The following is a 14,905-nucleotide window of genomic DNA, read 5'->3' on the forward strand; positions in this document are numbered from 1 at the left end:
TGTAATCACTTAATTGTAATCACTTAATTGTAATCACTTAATTGTAATCACTTAATTATAATTACTTAATAAGGGTAATATAAATTACATGTATTTGAATGCAGTGACGTTATTTGAAATATCTTGTACCGCATTGATGCAAATTATTGCAAAGCTTTTTCTTATTTTTACCCTTATTACTATATCTTACATTAGAGAGAGAGAGAGAGAGAGATATCTTACATAACACGATATTTACAGTCTTCTAATTAATTAGCTTTTCCTTTTCAGTGCAATGAAACAATACAATCTCATATACGCTCAAATTAAACTCTTTCGAGAAAATGTCTCACTGTTTTTAATAGACTTAGTTATGAAGATTGCATAATTAATAAATAATAATTAAATAAAGGTAAACAGATCACGTTTCGACATTTGACGTCATATTCATATTTTAAAATTATTGGTTATACATTTATAAAGTGTTGAAAGTATTAAAAGTGCAATAGAAATTCCCTGACGTTTTACTGACGCCAACATGACCCATTTTAACCTAAATATTCGATTACCGAACAGTTTATTAATTAATGTTTGGTGACGTCTTTTCAATTTGCTGTCCTGCTTTGATAGCTTACATATTATACACTGCGTTACCATAGTTACACTACACTACACTACACTACACTTTGATAGCTTATATCAACTTATGCACGTCTACTGTTACAGTTAACTTGTGTTGACTTAAAATTTCGTTGTTTTATTGATCGTAGCACTAGCTATTTTTACTTTTGAAGGTTTCTTTGCACATTTCATTTTCATCTTTTTATCCCCTTGGTTTTTGTTCCTAATAGTAGTTTTTGTGTAAAATCCGGATTGGAGTATTATTTATGAGTCGCATTGTTGTAATGTATTCTGTGTAAAATTATCTTTATCCCGGTTGTTGCGACAAGTGAAAATGCTCTTATTAGGGAAAGGAGTTTACTCGACGTTTCAATGTAACTACATCGTATTCATGATCTCAAATTATTTGTTATATAGTAGTGTTGAAAGTATTAAAAGTATTTCAATACTTTCAACACTACTATATAACTACTGTATATAAAATAATTTTTGCCGTTTTAAATTCAATGGCCCTTTAATCTGCGACAAATTGAACGTTTTAATATTATTCACGTCCCATTGTTCTGGATCGGTTGTAACGAAGTATCAATATTCATGTTAGCTACAGAAATCATCCTTGCGTATTGATTGTCGTGATCCGAGCGGACTTTATTTCCTCACAATTTTAAAGAAGAAGTCAACTTTTAATGATGCATTAATATCTAAAACCATTTCTATGAATGTTTCTTTAGCAGCTCCTCCCCCTGAAGTTACCACATGAAGTTACCACATGAACTCACGTCGTTCACCACTTTTAACATTAAGATTTAAGAGTGATAATTCACACAGGTCTCTGCAGTAATACCGTTGTTATTATTGCGTTACGCCACCCATTCTTTGTTGATTGTTTCGCTGATATTTGATACCAAAACTGTGCCAGCAGTTTGAGCTACCGTTTATAATTTATATATTGTAAGAGATTCTTGCTCGCTCTTTACTGCTTTAATGTAACCATTTGATTTTTAAAGAGTTTCGGAGCTCTAATACTCTCTCTACGAGGCTCTAATACTCCGCAAAACTTCTACAGAAGCTGCATATAAATATAATTCATTAATGTCTACCTTATCTGACCTTATTAGCTAGTTGTAGTCATCTATAATGGATCTGCCTCAAGAATGACCTACCCGAACTGACTTAAATCTTGGTTAATGGTTTTAATAGCTCTTCAGCTGCCGTATCACGTGACACTGTTGCCAGGGTAACGAATACTCCGGCTTCTCCAGTTTCGTTTTGTGATTCCCACCAAAAGACACTCCCCTTTATTATAAACGTCGTGTCTCCATACTTTGAAACCGCGTAACTCTTTAAACCAACAATTGCTGTTACCCTGGTTACCCCTGGTTACTGCTTCGAGACACAGTAACTGCAAGGTGAGACTAGTTACCTCACAAGACGTTAGAGCAAGAGTTGTAGTTTTACATTATTACCATGGTAACCACGGGGGCACCACCCAGGGCTCATCCCCAATTCTTCCTCTAATCGAGCTCAATTTCAACGAATTTGAATTTGCAAGCAGTTCTGAATTTGTTACGCAGCTGTCATTTAAATTTCAAATTTAACAGGATTTGTGCTCTTCAGTTTCTCCTACAGTGCCGCAACTACCCTCACTACTCAATCCCCAACTGCAATTTCAACAGTTACTCTCAGAAGAAAACCCGGATGTTCAACAAAGCGTTCAGCAAACTGACCCGGACACTGAGCGGTCTGTTCAGCCCGGACTCGTTCAGTCAGGACCACGAACGGACAGCCTCCTCCGCAAGCAACCCTAACAGAGCCTCCTCCCAGGATTCCGTCATGTCACTGGACCCTCTCATGTAAGTGTGTTTTCAAGCGCTTTGTAAGAGCTGGTGTGAGAGCATTCTGCATTATGTTGATGTTTTCTAGCGTTATCTTTTCGCTGTTGTAAAAGCATAATTGAAATTTATTCTATTTTTAAGCACAGTTTATTTTTTTGCGAGCATAATGTATTTTGTTTATGAGCATGATTAGGGCCTGTCGTGATATCATGGATCGCTTAGGTTCCACCAGGATCTGGTAGTCCTCATAATTCTGCGGCCTCTATGTGTCGTCATCTCGCACAACTCCGAAAAACCGTTGTGAGTTTGGCATGTGAAAATTTGCAGCCCTCCAGACATCGATTGGGTTAACGAGTTGTCGTACGTCACCTCAAGATCGGGTGACAGGGGGCTGAACAGGCCAGAACCCAATTGATTGGGTCTGAGGTCACGTGATTATGAGCCTGAGGTCACGTGACTATGACGTCACCAGAGCTCGTTCTCCGTTTCCCGCTCTTTGGACCAGGTGAGCTTGCATGCTTGTGAAAGTGGGTGTAAGTACAGCTGTACTGTAGTTACATCCAATTACCCCTAATAGAATGAAGATTTATTTTCTGACAGAAAGCTAGAAATTTACCAAAATATCGACTTAGTTCAAAATTTATTTTGATGACCACTCCTGACCTAAAATTGCACGAGAAATCGATTAAACTTGGTTTCAGAACTCAACAATGCTTCCTTATGCCTTAAAATCCATTTTTATCGATACAATAAACATTTTGATCCTGTGGATTAATTAGTAACAGGTAACAAATGCACAAAAAAAACCATCGCACTTACATTGCATTCTTAACGGGTCGATTTCGAGTGACCAATAATCGTCGTGATGATATTTATACGTCATGCGTTCCTGATCATCATCAGCAATCAAGAGACAGGAGCGGCGATTGCTTTAAATCAACGGTTTACGTTATTTTTGTGAATTCGACCCCTGTTTTAACGGTTATCACACTTTGTCATTGAATGTATTGAGGATAGCTTTACAAATAAGAGGACCAGTAAATAAAATTGTCACAAGTGTTTCTCTCATTCACTTTCGATAAGACACAATGAAAATTCTTACTTAACCATACGATTCGGAATTTTTCAACCGTTGAAGAATATCGGGCATTTTTCAGAATTTGACCGCCAAATTTTGTTAAAGGCCTAACTTAAAATTCTAATACAAAACTTAAGGTCATGAGGCGATTCTACGTCGATTCTGAAAATTTCATGAAAAACTATTGAAACCCTATTGAGTTCTATTGTTTTGAGCGAAGTCAGTTTTGCAAATATCGCGAACTGATATATGGGCGATTTTGTTCATTTTTTGCAACTATTTGAACACAGAATCCACAGTTAGGTAGATATTGAGCTGATAATCATAGAGAATGTGTAGTATAGGCTTACCTTCCATATAAAGTTGGTTTCATTCAAAAATATTGATATTTGACCAATTTATGGGCAAAAATCGATCAAATTTGGTGCGTATGCCCAAATATGGTCATATGGTTTTTGGCTCATAACTCAGTCATTTTTTGTCCAATCTTGATGAAAATTCATATACGAGTTCAGGGGACCACTAGTTACAAAAAGAGCACCTAAAATTTGGGTTTTGGGCATGTTCAGGGTATTTGGCTAAATTGGGCCTGATTTGGACCAAATATGGGCGTGGCTGCCCCGCGGGCACCGTTTGGCGGTTGGGGTCCGGGACCCCCTCAAAAGGTTCGGTCACCGGTCCTAGTTTGTTGGTTAACTGCTATCTCGAAACTAAGTTTCACAAAAAAATCAGGGTGAACCCCCCCCCCCCCCCCCCCCCCCTTAAGGCATAAGGAAGCATTGTTGAGTTCTGAAACCAAGTTTAATCGATTTCTCGTGCAATTTTAGGTCAGGAGTGGTCATCAAAATAAATTTTGAACTAAGTCGATATTTTGGTAAATTTCTAGCTTTCTGTCAGAAAATAAATCTTCATTCTATTAGGGGTAATTGGATGTAACTACAGTACAGCTGTACTTACACCCACTTTCACAAGCATGCAAGCTCACCTGGTCCAAAGAGCGGGAAACGGAGAACGAGCTCTGGTGACGTCATAGTCACGTGACCTCAGGCTCATAATCACGTGACCTCAGACCCAATCAATTGGGTTCTGGCCTGTTCAGCCCCCTGTCACCCGATCTTGAGGTGACGTACGACAACTCGTTAACCCAATCGATGTCTGGAGGGCTGCAAATTTTCACATGCCAAACTCACAACGGTTTTTCGGAGTTGTGCGAGATGACGACACATAGAGGCCGCAGAATTATGAGGACTACCAGATCCTGGTGGAACCTAAGCGATCCATGATATCACGACAGGCCCTAGAGCATGATTTATTTTTCTTATATTGAATCTAAGACCATGATTTCCAACAAACTGTTTTACGTCACATGCTGTCACAAACGAATATATTACGTAGTGTAATGTTAATATATTATGTTTAATTCATAATTTATTTTACTGCTGAACTGTCTGAGCACTTGAAACCATGCAATTCTTCATAAATTTGCCTGTCACATTTCACATTCTGACAAAATTTTCTCCTGCGTCATTATGTCGCATAATTTGTGTGTCATTATGTCGCATAATTTATGTGTCATTATACAAAGTCATATTATGTTTTCTCTCAATTAAACGCCAAAGAAACCTCTCTAACCACCAACTCAACAAACATCACCACTATCAACAGACATGACGTCACTTGACAAAACACTTTGCTGCACATTATCTTCTGAAATCGCGGGGTTTTTACACAAGCCATAATAACACCTGCTTAAACTCGTTGAATCATGCTGACAGTAGGTGTAGTCATGGTAACCAGTAGGCTGTATTCCTTGCTGACAGGGTAAGATGACAGGACCCAAAAACGGTAATCCACATTTCCAAAAATGATTCCATTCCCATCTTTATCAGTGTGTCGATGACAAGTAATTAATTATATTCCCTGCTACACCTCAACAACGTGTACCCTTCTAGAATTACTGTTTGTTAAACATTTCCTGGCCAACCTTTCATAATATGAGCCGAATATATCACCATGACAACCATTATATCGAATATATCCTACACGAACACTTACGCTAGTGTACTGTCATTAAAATCATGTTTTTAATTTCTGTTTGTGATTTCGGGTACTTTTGCCCAATATCTTGTTCTATGGTTTACAGTGTCGCACCACTAGTTACCATGGAAACACCACTAGTTACCAGGGTTACACCACTAGTTACCAGTGTTGCACCACTAGTTACCAGGGTTACACCACTAGTTACCATCCTCCCGTCTTGTTGAGTAACAATCAGCACTGTAAAAATTATCTCTTTTTAACACTGTTGACGCGTCCGTCTGTCTGGTATTCTGAGACGAGTACCAACGTACTATCTAGTTTCACGAGCAACGTGTACACTGCACAGTGTACCGAGTAGCGCCCCCTGACCCCCCCCCTGTACAGTGTACCGAGTAGCGCCCCCTGACCCCCCCCCCTGTATAGTGTACCGAGTAGCGCCCCCTGACCCCCCCCCTGTACAGTGTACCGAGTAGCGCCCCCTGACCCCCCCCCCCCCCCTGTACAGTGTACCGAGTAGCGCCCCCTGACCCCCCCCCCCCCCCTGTACAGTGTACCGAGTAGCGCCCCCTGACCCCCCCCTGTACAGTGTACCGAGTAGCGCCCCCTGACCCCCCCCTGTACAGTGTACCGAGTAGCGCCCCCTGACCCCCCCTGTACAGTGTACCGAGTAGCGCCCCCTGACCCCCCCCTGTACAGTGTACCGAGTAGCGCCCCCTGACCCCCCCCTGTACAGTGTACCGAGTAGCGCCCCCTGACCCCCCCCCCCCTGTATAGTGTACCGAGTAGCGCCCCCTGACCCCCCCCCCCCCCTTTTTGTCACTGTTGCGAAGGTGTGCCTTGTACGTGTGCCAGTGTAGTCATGGTAACCTACTGGTTACCACGACTACACTGCAGTACTTGATGCTCTGATGGATATTTTTGGCAAGTTGGAGGCAGGGCATTATAAATCCGTAAATCATTTAAGTTAACTTAAGTTAACTTAAATTAAGATTTGTAGTTTTGATAGTGTTAATTTCTTGCCTAAAAAAGAAAATTTTTTTACAATATCTTGACAAGCGGTTGCCAATACTATATTTCGTAAATTTATCCCTTATAACAGTGTAGTAACTATGGTAACCTACTGGTTTTTATCCCTTATAAGCCTACTTAGCCTATGAATTTACCAATTTTAAATATAAATTAAACGTCAAAACTTGCAACCACTCTTGATAATATTACTGATAGGTTTTACAGTCTTTCTCCCCAGTAGTTGTCATTCTCATAAGATCAAATCCATTAATATTAACTTGTTTATTATCACACATAATATGTTATATAATAACAGGTTATGTTATAACATATAACATAACCTGCACAAATACAAAACATCAAACCAATGTCTCACGGTTCCTCCAAATCGTTAAAACTCATTATTGAGTGACGTCAGGGACCGAGGAAGTATTAAGAATATCGGTACTTCGCTATACATCTTTAACGTGAAACATTGGAATATCTGACGTAGAAATCAACAAGTTTGCACGGTGCTTTAACTCTTTACAAGTTTAGCGTTTACCTTCATTAATAACTTGCTTTGGTTTATATTTGGTTGGTTTGTATGTTGTGATTTTGATTTCGTAGTTCTAAAAGCGAAGAATTTTGTTGTTGTTTAAATCATCCTCATTTTTAATTTCGTGCCGAATATTTTCCCTAAGATTTTATCTATTTATGTTTTATAAGTATAATTATGTAATAAAGATATCATACTCGTGGAAGAAGGTACTAGTTAAATATGATTCATTTACGTAAAATCAAGAGCATAAGTTATATGGTTATATATGTGAAAACCAGGCCTTGAAGTTATAATGGCTCTAGTTGACATTACAATAAGGCTACTATGGTAACCATAGTTACCGTAGTAACCATAGAATCTCAATACAAAATATGATTTTAGTCAGAGAATCGAGGAAGAGTTTAAAATACTTGACCGGTAAACCACTATTACGTTGAACAGAACTATGTAACTTCCTTAACTAAAATCGTCACTATGTGGAAGCAAGAAGGGCGTGGGCTCTGTTCGTTTAAGGCATTATAATATACCTTTATAGTATTATATAGTATTATATAGTATTATATAGTATTATATAGTATTATATAGTATTATATAGTCTTATATAGTATTATATAGTACTATATAGTATTATATAGTACCATATAGTATTATATAGTATTATATACATAGTATTATATAGTATCATATAGTATTATATGGACACGTTCATTTGAGTTTGAGGATATTGGTAAACAAAAATAATAGCGTTTTTGACGATAGTGGCTTAATTTTGACATCTATTAACCTAGCACGTTCAGAAGTTCTGAACATTAGCCACGTAACCCATACTCCCATATGCACCGCTCAGAAAGAAAATCTATTGTTGTTAGGCACTATAATGTTTCAAATGTCACATTTTGTGTGACTTAGTTAACTGCAGTTGTCTAATTATCATTCCTTGGTCTGAAATATAGTAAATTAGGTCTATCTAACAATTATGATACAACATTGGTTAATGGGCACGGATCGAACGGTTACAAGGCAATATTTGGGTAACTTTGTCACACTCATGATACCATACCTCTATTCTACTGTGAGGTGTCCTAAAAACCCTTTCAACTCATTATTTTATGGTTGCTCTACCAAGCATAGCCCTAAAATATGTTGTTTTGAATAGTTAGCTAATACAGGCACTTGGTTATTGGGAAATGAGGTTAATTCTGTCACAATATATGAAATTTAAAATTTTGGGCGAATAATTTATATCTGATTTTGGTTTGAAAGGCGGGAAAATGTTATATGATGACAATGTAGTTGATGGAAGTTAAGACCAGTTGATGTTTACATTGTCACAAAAAATTATACGAAATCGTAAATAGATTAAAAACAATGATTATAGAATGAAATAGTCTCTTATAATAACTCTTATAATAACTGATGTGACAAAGTAAACATGTCTTGCCCCTATTTTGAAGATCTATATTCTATACCTCTATTGGAATATTGTCCAGAACATCAGAGCTTAAGTTTAACAATTTTAAATTTGTCTAAGTCACTAAAAATGTGACAAAATTAACTTTTCATGCCCCAACAATTTCAAGATAGTGTGTAAAAATTAGCATAGGCTGCTTTATTACCTATATAAATCAATCCAAACTACAAAAAATATATGTTAATGTGATGACGATTACCTAACTCTTATAATAACTGTTGTGACAAAGTAAACATGTCTTGCCCCTATTTTGAAGATCTATAACTCTATTAGAATTCAACATTCTTTCAGAAACGATTGGAAGAATATTTTCCAGAACATAAGAACTCAATTTTTAAAATTTAGATTAATTTGTCAAAGACATTGAAAATGTGACAAAATTAACTTTCCCTGCCCCAACAGTATCAAGATAGTGTGTTAAAATTGGCATAGGATTTATTACAGGTATATTAAAGTATTAATCGATCCAAACTACGAAAAATATCTTTTAATCTGATGACGATTACCTAACTCTTATAATAACTGATGTGACAAAGTAAACATGTCTTGCCCCTATTTTGAAGAACTATACTTCTATTAGAATACTATGTAACTTTATCATCAAAAAAATTTCGATAAACTAGTTATTTTGCCAGCAAGGAGCTAACAGAGTTATAATATTTTTTTGTGACGAAATAACGGCAAGTTTCCATAAACGATATTTTATGATCGGCGCCGATAATCGCTTATTGAGCGCTTTTTCGGCGCTTTTTAAAAAAAAAACCGTTTACAATCGCTTTTTTTACGATTATAAACGGTTCAAAAAAAATCGCTTATAATCGACTATAATTGGTGTCATAATTCAAAAAAGCGCTTTTTTTAATTTAAAAGCGCTTACTAGCGTCGCTGAGCGATTTGAAAGCGGTTTTCCAGTAGGATTGGCGCCAAAAACGGGTGGATAAGCGGTTGGCCGGATAAGCGATTCGTAGGCGCTTTTTTGAACCATTTATAAGCGATTATAAGCGATTATAATTGGGGTGCAATTTAGCTGTTTGTAAAGCGCAAATAAAGCGCTTATAAGCGCTTTTAAATTCAAAAAAGCGCTTTTTTGAATTATGACACCAATTATAGTCGATTATAAGCGATTTTTTTTGAACCGTTTATAATCGTAAAAAAAGCGATTGTAAACGGTTTTTAAAAAAAAAAGCGCCGAAAAAGCGCTCAATAAGCGATTATCGGCGCCGATCATAAAATATCGTTTATGGAAACTTGCCGAAATAACCCTATTTTTGACCATGTAGCGGTAGTTTAATTGTGACACTGTTAACATATTACCACCTGATAATGATTTATGTGACTGGTGCGTGGTACTAGCAGTGTTGTTTGATCCATAGTACGTATAATATAATGGGTTTAAGCTGGTATATCATTATTTGTTCAATTTCACACATGTTCAGATATTATCAAGATTATGTGACAAAGTAAGCTTGGTTGTGCCTTCTGTGTTTTAATTCCTTACGACTATATGATATAATAACAATTCCCAGCACTTCCAGGCCATCAAATAAACTTACACTACTCAGCATTGCTTATCAGGGTGCCCTAAACATTCATCACATATTTTCTTTAATGTGTGACAGAGTAAACCTGAATACACCATCTAACGAAAAAAGTCGTCAAATATGTAGGTAATGGTCATATGTACCCATCCAATCAACTGGACACTCAAAAATTTGGTCAAAAACGGCAGCAAGGGGTCCATATTTACTCCGTCACATGTTTATAGTGTGACAATGTAACCATTTCCGTGCCGGCCGTATTTAAGCGATATCTTATCACCTGATTAAGATATCGTTATGTGACACAGTTAGCCTAGAGGATGAGACGATTATCCTAACCATAAAGGGTTTAAGTAATTTCATAGTGTGACAAAGTCAACTACACTGTGCCTTTTAATAGGGTCACTTATATTTACCAATATCCTCAAACTCAAATGAACGTGTCCATATAGTATTGTATAGTATTATATATAGCATACGAGCTATCACAATATTTGAGAATCATATTCATACGTGTTCCGCCAGAATTGTGTACCTGTCAGCTTGACTTCACTTTTAGATGAAATTGAAATATGTCAGCCGTCTTTCATCCTTGTCGCTTTCTTCTGTGACATAACTTTTGTTTTCGGCATAGTTTGATAGGTAGGATGCTTTTTATTTTTAGCACTGAGTTAGTTACTATGGTTACCAAGTTACTAGGTTACTTGAATCTCAGTACAAAATACCGAGTCATAGTGTCTTCATTTGATTCGTGATTACAAGCATGATAGACTTACGCCACATAAGGAAAGAGATAATCTTTAAACTCTTCGATGCACTTATTGTCCCAGTAGTCTCTTATGGATACCAGATTTGGCTCCCTCAGACATACTTCATGGGTGCCTTCTCGTCGGGTAACTTTCCCAATCTAAAACAGATCAGGCAAGATCCAATAGAAAAACGTCACATCTCGTTTCTCAAGTAGACACTCAACGTCAATAAACAAACATCAAATGCGGCAATTTGGGGTGACACAGGAAGCTACCCTTTGGCGATAGAGCTATCATCCCAAGTTTATAACTACTGGGAAAGATTAGATAAAATGGAGAAAGCTGGATCTAACAGTCTTGTGCGACATGCCTTCAAAGAGCAACGCAGCCTCAGTCTTTCTTGGAACACCAACATCGAGACTGCACGGTCGATTCTAAACCAACTCAATGGACATCAACTCGAACTATCACCTTCACAAATCAAAGAAGCGATGCGTTCGAACTTCAGACAGATATGGAACACTGAGAGATGGAACAACAGGAAACTAACGTTCTACAACACCATAAAGATGAGTTTTGGCTATGAGCAGTACCTCAATATGAACCTGTCACACGCTGAATCCAAAAAGCTGGCTCAATTCAGATCAAGCTCACACAATTTCAATCCCTGTATGAAGACTACCGACACCGCTTTAGTCAGAGAGCCAAAACCTGTCTTTTCGCTAACTTAGAGGGGCTATTCACAGATGCTAGCCTCATAAGAGAGACAGCGAGGTTCCTGGTGAGAGCAAACAACAGGCGTTTCCCGAAGAAGGAAGTCGCTAAGAAGGATCTGCTGAAGTCCAGCTGTAAAGTCCCCGCTACACCTCAACATAACTCCTTTGCGGATACGTGACGGTCAAGTTGAGCTTCATTTCATTTTGACTCTGAACTGTTGATATTCGGTTACTAATTCATATCATCATATCATATCATTTTGGAATAGGCTATCCATTATCGGTATGAAATCTTTTATCTAGATAAACAGATAAAAATTTAGGTTTTATCTAGATAAAACCGATAAAACCGATAATTTTTCTGCTGAAGGCCAAAGCCAAAATGTTTTCCAAATTTCACAAAAACTGATTGTCGACTTTTATTACTGTTTACCAGTAATCTTGCTAAAGTACAACTTCCTTTCTTTTGAAAATATTAGAGCATCAGTTTTCTTCTCCGGGGAACAATAATGTACCAGTTCTCTTCAAAACAGTAGACCAACGGTTTGTCTTCTCCTAAGAACAGTAGTGTACCAGTTCTCTTCAAAACAGTAGATCACCGGTTTCCTTCTCCTAAAAACAGTAGTGTACCAGTTCTCTTCAAAACAGTAGACCAAGGGTTTCCTTCTCCTGATAACAGTAACGCACTAGTTCTCTTCAAAACAGGAGACCACCGGTTTCCTTCTCCTGAGAACAGTAACGCAATAGTTCTCTTCAAAACAGTAGACCAAGGGTTTCCTTCTCCTGAGAACAGTAGTGCAACAAATACCAATTCTCCTCGAAACAGTAAAACATTTAAAGCGATTCAGTGAACCGTTTCCTTATCCTGTGGATAACTTGGAGCAACAGATTCCTTCTCCTGAAGACAATGTTTCACGCCTAGAACACTTACGGAATTTAATTGAGTGCCCTGCCGGTATTTTTGACTCTTGTTAACAGTAACATGCTCGTTCCTGTCTCCAGAATGGTTGTAAGGTAGAACGCCAGCGCCCAGCACACTAGCCTCAAGATAACAATGTCAATAACTTTCTCTAGACTTCTACAGTTCTACAGTTCTACAGTTCCATAGGTATACAAATGTAAATAAGCTCTTAAGCTCACATTTAAGTAAACTACCTCTTCTATCATACTATAAAACGTTTGGGACTGTTTCTTGGATTACTTGGGAAGGCAAAAAACACTAATATTTCTTTAAAATTTTACGGTATTGTGGCAGTTTTTTCGGTAATTTCTAGTGAATTTTTATACCGATAAAAATATGTTTTATCTAGATAAACAGATAACCTTTTTTAACGAATTATCGGAGATAATTATCGGTAACGATTATCGGAGTGGATAGCCTATTTTGGAACATACTCATGGGAAGTTCGGTCACCGGTCCTAGTTTGTTGGTCAACTGCTATCTCGAAACCAAGTTTCACAAAAAAATACCCATTGGCCGTTTTAAACGTACGTGTACTTTATCATGTTTATGCATAATGTATAGGGTGGGCCAAAAGTAAGTCAGGTGATTGACTTACCTAATCACGTGATAAGGTCACTCTGTTAAACTGTTAAACATTACGGGAATCGTTAAGGCTGCCCAATTAAGGTGTCGTGTCACGGTGTCACATCACCCAGTCAATTTTGTTAACGAGATACACAAAATGCTTGATAACTTGATTTAAATGCTTGATAACTTCGTCATTTCAAATCCGTTTTACATCTTCTTTTTTTTCAGATCAGATGCATAATTTAATAATCTACTGTCTCTGAAAAAATTAGGCGTCCAACATGTTCAGAGAGAACAATATAGGTGTTTTAATATTAAATGGGCGTGGTCTAAAATGTCTGAATTTTAAAATTTTGGCGACGGAATCATCGAACAAGTAGGTACAGTATGCACTATGCCATCTGCAAAGCAACAACTCTCAAATATAAAACACAGCGAAGGTATAATAGCCAACGTATGGGTACTGACTTTTGGCCCACCCTGCATATATATGCCGCTGTGCGCCAACAGGCAACGTTACGCCACTGTACAACGTACGTACGTACGTGATTTGTGTATATCTTTAGTTTCACACATTCGTTATTCGCACATTATTAGTTTGTTAACTCATTCACAAACACTTAATTACTTAATTTGCCACTTTTTTTCTTGACACCTTTGATTTTGTATTACAATTTTGACATATTCTGCAGAAATGTTCTTGTAATTGTACTTTGAAATATAATATATTATATATTATATATAAACAAACCCACAATGGTGCACTAACGTCATATCGCCACATTCCACAATGCAAAGTTTGGCATCATTAATTTATTAATTGATAATCTTGTATTCCGTTTGTAATGGGAAATTATGTCTCGTGTATAAGAGTTGATGTACAAAACTAAAGCACTGTAAGAAAGTCTAATCTCCTCAAATCTAGTATGCAAGGCTTAACTCGAAATCGATCTGTACTGCTTCCGGGATTTCGTGGTCATAAAGCAGACGGGGTCTTGTTACCCTTCAATCAACAGTAAATGCTTCCAATCCAGTGATCCGTGACACAATTTGTTCAGTAAAAATTCTAACATATAAAATTCTATCGGGTTCAATTTGTTTGACTTGTACTCTAGTGCTGTAGTTAAGTTTTTCAATTATCCTACATTCAAACGACGATTTGGCGCCCCCCCCCCCCTAAGATGGCGCCCACCCTAAGATGGCGCCCCCCTCCTAAGATGGCGCCTCCCCCCCCTAAGATGGCGCCCCCATAATTCCTAAAACGGTTGAATAGGATATCCCGGACACCAAATTGATACCAGTCGATATTTGATTAAGAGTTCTTTGCCTGCATCGCACTTCCTCTCTCCTCCATTAACATTACGCTCCTACATTGAGCAGTGGCTTACGTCAAGATTTTGACCTCATCGACAAATGTCGACAAATTTCCGATTTCGTCAATTCTTTTTTGTTCATTACATCGTCAGTTCTGAAACTCTACTACCTCTTTTCTTTTATAATTAACTTACTGTCAAAAAGTAATCGAAAGACTAATTTCTATGATAAAATTACTAAGACTTAAGAAAGTTCTGCTGAAGGGTATGGTAGGTATAGTAGTAAGGGTATAGTGTGGCATAGTCTTTGAGAAAGCCTTACGACTTCACGGTAACTATTTTTCTGGATTTTCTTTTACGTCTTATCGATTTATAGTTGTACAGCTTCAGATGTCTAACTTTGGAAATATTATAGTTTTAGACAGGGTGTTCTAGTAATATAATGCTTACCTATAATTAGGATTTTGTACTTCTTAGCTTTATTC

The 14,905-nt window shown here is 37.5% G+C and overlaps 1 protein-coding gene across 1 annotated transcript in view; it reads right to left on the reverse strand.

Moving 5' to 3' along the window:
* Positions 1 to 1,028, reverse strand: part of LOC134814254 (isopenicillin N synthase-like) — a 36,564-nt gene extending 35,536 nt beyond the window's left edge. The window contains exon 1 of the mRNA XM_063822337.1: positions 997 to 1,028. The gene's annotated coding sequence lies outside the window, so the exon portion shown is untranslated. The remainder of the gene's footprint in view (positions 1 to 996) is intronic.
* Positions 1,029 to 14,905: the final 13,877 nt, after the last annotated feature.

The sequence above is a fragment of the Bolinopsis microptera genome, chromosome 4, assembly GCF_026151205.1.
Source record: "Bolinopsis microptera isolate Bmic1 chromosome 4, MBARI_Bmic_1.0, whole genome shotgun sequence".
NCBI classification, from domain to species: Eukaryota; Metazoa; Ctenophora; class Tentaculata; order Lobata; family Bolinopsidae; genus Bolinopsis; species Bolinopsis microptera.